At 34.0% G+C, this 6,411-nt stretch overlaps 1 long non-coding RNA gene across 2 annotated transcripts; it reads right to left on the bottom strand.

The window, feature by feature from the left end:
* Positions 1 to 2,682: 2,682 nt before the first annotated feature.
* Positions 2,683 to 6,411, bottom strand: LOC145626618 (uncharacterized). 2 transcript variants are annotated; one of them, XR_014111037.1, is made up of 4 exons: positions 6,165 to 6,411; positions 5,217 to 5,315; positions 4,048 to 4,130; positions 2,683 to 3,439 (listed from the first exon to the last, which is right to left on the bottom strand). It is a non-coding gene; the product is annotated as an uncharacterized LOC145626618 (long non-coding RNA). The 2 variants fall into 2 exon arrangements; XR_014111038.1 differs by having other exon boundaries at positions 6,175 to 6,411.

Genomic DNA, 6,411 nt, shown 5'->3' with positions numbered 1-6,411 from the left:
AGCATTACCCCAAACTTGAACCCCGCTGTGATCATACACTTAAGCATGGTGGCGTCCAAAGGGAAGGAAGATAGAGCAAAAGAGTCGCCAACAAGTTTTAGGAACTTGTAAACCGTTCACAGGGTGAAGGTTACACCCCTTAACGATCCAAGAGATTGTTAACTCCAATAGGTCTGGAACCAAGACTGGAAGTTCGGGGATGAAGGTACAAATCCAACCTAAAAGAGATTGAACCTACCCTAATAATAGGCCTCTACTTTATTCTTCTCGTATTCATGTGCGCTTTTTTATTAACATGCAATCATTAGGATTAACCTAAACCTGTTTATCTATGTTGGTTGAATATTAATGCACAAACAAAACTATTATTGGCGATCACTTGAATTATAATCAAATTAACCCTAAACAAAATTATTAATTATCTCATTAAGCGTGATTACAAGTACCAATTCCCTTTAAACATGCATAAAAAGTGTGATCAAGCAATAACAATAAATATATATATCAAGAAACATAAATAATCATATTAATCATCATAATAACAATCATAATTAAAATAATCATGTTAAAGCATAATAATAGCAAGACCCTAGGCATGATACTAACAAGATTAATAACAAACCCTAGCATGTCACTAAACAATAAATATCAAAGCTTTAACCCAACATGATACTAACATGAATATTAGGAAAAACAATAGGAAGCATCACAGGAATCATAATAAGCATATTTGATATTATAACCTTTACCCTAAACATGATACTAGGAATCATTGTTGTCATTCAAAACATCAAATTAAGGAAAACATCCTAACATGATACTAGGAATCAAAATAACAACCTAGACATGATTTCTATATCATAATATCAATAAAGCAATTAAAGCACTTACTTGGATGCCTCGTACCTCTTTCTAATAACAAAATACACGCGTTAGTAACTTCAAGGAAAATAATAATCAAACAATTAAATCAAATAATTGAAATAGAGATTTGGGACCAAACCCTCAGAAATTAAAACCTTTCACGTCTAGGGCGAAGGCAACTTCGAACTTGGCTAGGTGTGTCTAGATCTTGTGAATGCGAAATTTTGTATGAAAAAAGCTAGTTTAGAAAAGAGAGAGATAATCAAGAAATTCTTGATGAGAGTTGGTTAGAATTAGATGGAGAATTGGTGAGAAGAATTGATGACTTAAAATGGAGGTTTTAGGAGGCTATTTATAGAGAAAATCATCCGGACATGATAAAAAACGAATCAGAGTTTCGAAAAGAATAAAACACGACGTTGTCGCCAAACACACGCCTGTCGCCAGACGCTAGACGTGTCGCCAGACGCCAGGTCTATCGCCAGGCGACAGGCATGTCGTACGGCGCTGCAATCAGTTTTCCACGCGTTTTCTTATTTTGATAAAATTCAAGCGTACGAGAGGGCAAAACTGTATTTTCCTTAAAAACACTTCTTTTATTCCAATTAAAACTCTTAAAAGTCAATTTATCAATGCTAATTAAATTAGGATTCAAAAGAACTTTCTAGAAGATTATAGAAGACTATCGCTTCGAGGGTAAGATTCGTTATCTTTTCTTTGTGATTATTTATTTATGCTTTATGATTTTAATTATTGCGAGTGGTTCCTCGGGTAGGGGTTTGTTTCCGCGGTGAGTCGGACTCACCAAACCCCAACAGAAATTAGAACGCATATTTCTGGCTCGTTATTAGGGGAAATTGGCGCCAGCAAACAGAGACTGGCGCCAACTTTTAACTGTAGCGCCTGGCGCCAATACTGGCGTCTGGCGCTACGGCTAAAAGTGTGGCGCCAAGCTCTGGCCCCTGACGCTACTTCCCACATGCCTCAGCAGCTTTCTGTGCTCGATAAAATCTTCCAGTTTCACGCGGTGTTATTTCAGTCCTAGCACTAGTACAAAACTAGCCTCAAGTAACACCCAATAAGTGTTACATAAAGTGGTAAAAATGTTACTATAGACAATAGGTAACACTGTATTGGGTGATACTTCCGCCCATGTTACCTAAGGTGTTATGTAACACTTTGGGTAACGTATGGTAACACTTTCAAAAGTGGTACTATAAACCCTCTTATGTAACACTTTTTATATTATTAGTATCATTTTTAAAGTGTTACCTTTTATTTCTTATGTAACACATATTTATCCTTAGTAACATTTTTTAATCATATGGTATCACTTTAGTCGACATTGTGTAACACTTTTTAGAACTAATGTAGCACTTTGTCGGTTATTAGGTAACATTTTTCAATCATCTTTTAACAATTAGTAGCACTTTACTTGACATTATGTATCACTTTTTGCAAACTAATGTAGCACCTTATTAGTTAATAGGTAACATTTATTATTTTTATTATTATTATTATTATTATTATTATTATTATTATTATTATTATTATTATTATTATTATTATTATTATTATTATTATTATTTATTATTATTATTATTAATATTATTATTATTATTATTATTATTATTATTATTATTATTATTAATATTATTATTATTATTATTATTATTATTATTATTATTATTATTATTATTATTGAAATATAAAAATAATATTAATATGTATAACAAGGAATGTGAAATTACCATATAAAATAAAATAATTTGAATTGAAATAATTTATTTCATACTTCTTACAAAAAAAAAAAAAAAAAAACATCCATAAACACCAATTTTTTTTATTGGCTAAACAATCTAATAATCAAAATGAAAAGAAGTGAACTTAAGTCTCTTTAGACCTCCAATTTCTATACAAACATACAATCAGTGCGGATGCAACAAACAATAGTAATAATAGCACATAGGTGCAGCTAGCTAGCGAAAACAACAGCTAACCAGTACCAGCAGCCATTAATACCAGATGACAGCAGTAGCAGCAAACATTGGTAGTCGTAGAAAATAGCAGCAGCAAACAATAGTAGCAGCAACAAACAACAGTATAAACAACTGACATCAGTATCAACAGCATAACACCATTGCCTTACTCTACCCTATCTAAGTTCGGACACCATTTCTAATCTCAACCTCCTCCCCTTCCTTACTGTGAAATGATATACTGGTGTATTTTTTTTTATGTAGTAGTCTTGCCTATTACTTGCCTAATCTCAGTTTGGAAGTCTGATATAGACCTTCCTCTTAGATTGTTATGCTACTCTATCTTGATGTTGGTCGACAGGTGTTACAATTTGTTGTTGTGTCATCTACATCATATCCAAATCCATTCCTAATTGGATTTTTCTTTGCGTTGAATCTCCCCCTTGCAACCCTTGATCTAAGTGTTGTTTTTTTGGTGTTTTAAGACTATTTTCGTGTCCACAAACTGGGATTGAACAGCTTAACTAGAAGCAACACGAACAATTTCTTTCGTGTTTGAAGCTAGCACTTTCATCCTCTTGAGTTTCCCCCTGATCCTGTAGAGTACATGAGCAAAATATTTGATTAAATCATAGTTAAAGGCCATCATCATGGCATACGACTTCAGATTTTAACAGCTCATGACAATGCAAGGTCAAACTGCAAAAAAATTACTTTCGACATTCCCAGACAGTAGCATATCAGATGAATTGAAACAAGTTTAAAGCCAATAGCAACCCACGCGATCGATGTGCATAATCTCACAATCATGTAGAATTAGAGTAGGCCCAATGTATAAAGCCAATTAACGACGACAAAAAATTGAGAAAAAATCATACCCATGTCGGGCCTCTAAGCCTAGAAAACTTATTAACTATTTAATCAAACATTTGAAAAATTGCTGATAATGATCCAAATGCAGTGCAGTTTTTTCGGTAAGAAATGGCTACATCACAAGCTATGTATTTCAACACTAGTATATTCATTATGTTAAAACCATTTGGCAGGGAAATAGGTGTCAAGACCCACTAGCAACGAAATTCTTAGGTACAAAAAAATCACTATTCACCTACCAACCAATTACAATTAATAAAACCTCTTTGGAGTTAAAAAATTATACAATATAATGAATGGTTGACCTCCATAAAAGGTACAAATATTTTACCTTACTGTTCCAGTACAGAGCCTAAGTATGATTAAGACCTCCATCTTGAAAGTAGTGGCTCCTGCCTTCCAAGCAGCTATACCCTGAAAATGAAACCTTATTTGGACAAAACCACTTGAATGAAACAAAATATAAAGGGAAATATTCAGAATAGCATATCACATAAGAAGATTTAGGCTAGGATAATTTCAAAGTGCCTACTAGCCTTAAGAGTAGTAGACCTTGAATACATACATTGTCGCGCCTTCAATGCTCTAACATCTTTTTTATAAGTCGGTGTCCTAATTTTATTCTATAAACTACATTTTTATGAGGAAATGCTTTTCAGCTAGAGTTATCTGATAATGATTATGATATAAATTGAGTAGAACACAACACTAATCAATAGTGCACAACACTGAAGCCCTTTTGCTTCTTGGACTTGCCAACATTACTAGACCAGAAGCTTCTCGATCTTGAGTAGGAAACACCATTCGTACGGTGTTGGAACAAGGTATGCAACATGCAAGCCAAATTAATGATAAAGGGTCCTGGTCTCAGAAGAGATGTAGCATTGAAATAGAACATATAAATAAATGCAAAGATATAAGACATTTACAGAGGACAATCATAATGGTTAATATAACAGCACAAATGAGAAAACAGAAAGAATTCATCAATCTTTTTTCAATTCTGTCCATATTTTGTATTCTTAACATTCTGGCATCAACATAAAATTCCAGATGATTTTGGGAAATAATAAACACATAAGCTCTTTAATGAAGCAAAGAGCACCATGAATACACAATTAAGCAAGAAATAGTCATAATTCAGGCTAGAACTCCAATTATAATTCCGATTTCAACTTTAATTGCAATAAACGACTTACAACTCTATAAATTCACTAATTTAAGTTTATGTAAATCAGAAATTCAAAATCTCAAATCTCTCAAATTTATAATTTTGCCAAAATCAGCCAAAATTATAAGAAAAACTTAATAGAAGTACATAATCTAATTCATCAGTAAATAATTTTTAAAAAAGACAAAGAAAACCCATGTAAAACAAATTTAATATCATTTCAGTCACCAAATAATCCGGATATTATTATTATTTTGGGGAAATAAGTCTCCATCACATGATAATCCAGGAGGAAAACCTGAAATTTAGAAAAGCAAGTAAGAAGTTACCTCAGAGTTACGATCAAGACGATTGGAGGAAGAGAAATCATCACTTAACCAAGGGTATGCCAAGCAAGAAGGGTGCAAATTGAAGTAATATCACCCAGTCTGAAAAATTGAAATTCAAAGATTAAAAAATACACCTCAATGAAGGAGAGAAAGCTCGATGCTTTAATCTTCACTTGTACTTGAGGAAACTAAAAAAATTCATAGCTAAATTGCTAGTAATAGTTAGATCATAGCTAAAATGCAAAAATTCATAGCTAAAGGTTAAAAGTCATGGACATCAGAGCAATGATCACAAGTTATAACTTCAAGTCTGTATCATGTCCTGAAAGTCGTAGCTGCTATTAATACTAGGAGCTCGTTTCCCCATCTCCCAACCCCCATTAACCCCATACTAATTTTCAATATTAGAATGAATAATTACCGGGCTATACTTATGCGATACAATCAGCTCAGCCCATCACTAAGTCAATGATACCTATTTAACTGCTCTAATTGTCGACATTATTTACATGCTCATTCTCTAATCTAAAAAGATAATATATGCAGTAGCCACCTTAGCTTCAAAAGGCAGCAGCAGCCTTGCAAGGGCAGACAGTTGCACCCTTGCTTTGGCAGGGCACGTAGCAGAGGCCTTGCCTTTGCAGGGCAGCAGCTACACCCACACCCCTACACACACTCCAGCCCTGCAAATACCCCCTTCCCTACAAACACCCCTCTTTCCCTACCCGCGATAATCGAAAAAAAGAATAAAAAACAAAAATCCCAAACTCGTCTAAATACTTTGACCAATTCAGATGCATGCAAATTTCAGTATGATAATAGTGAAATTAAACATTTTAATTAGCAAATTCAACATCATAAGAAATTATCAATAAGATTTGAAAGGGGGAATTGAAACCCTAACTTTACGTAGCTCATATTCTTGTTGATAATGGAAAGGAGAAGGACCTGAACTAACCGTAACCCTAACTAAAAGGAGGAAGCCGTTGAAGATGGAGGCCAAGAGGTATCAATCGCTGGAACGGGCTGTTGCGATGGAGATAGGCTGCGGACTGCGGTGGACGGGGGCTTCAGTGGAGAGAGCAAGAAGGGGGTGAAAAGCTGAAAGCTTGAGGGACGAAAAAAGGTGCGACTGTGGGTTTATTTTAAATTTGCAAAAAAAAAATTGAGAATATCATATTAAGTGTTTTTCTTC

The sequence above is a fragment of the Chenopodium album genome, chromosome 4 (assembly GCF_948465745.1).
Source record: "Chenopodium album chromosome 4, dcCheAlbu1.1, whole genome shotgun sequence".
Classification (NCBI taxonomy): Eukaryota; Viridiplantae; Streptophyta; class Magnoliopsida; order Caryophyllales; family Amaranthaceae; genus Chenopodium; species Chenopodium album.
This window is presented reverse-complemented; position numbering and strand designations above follow the sequence as displayed.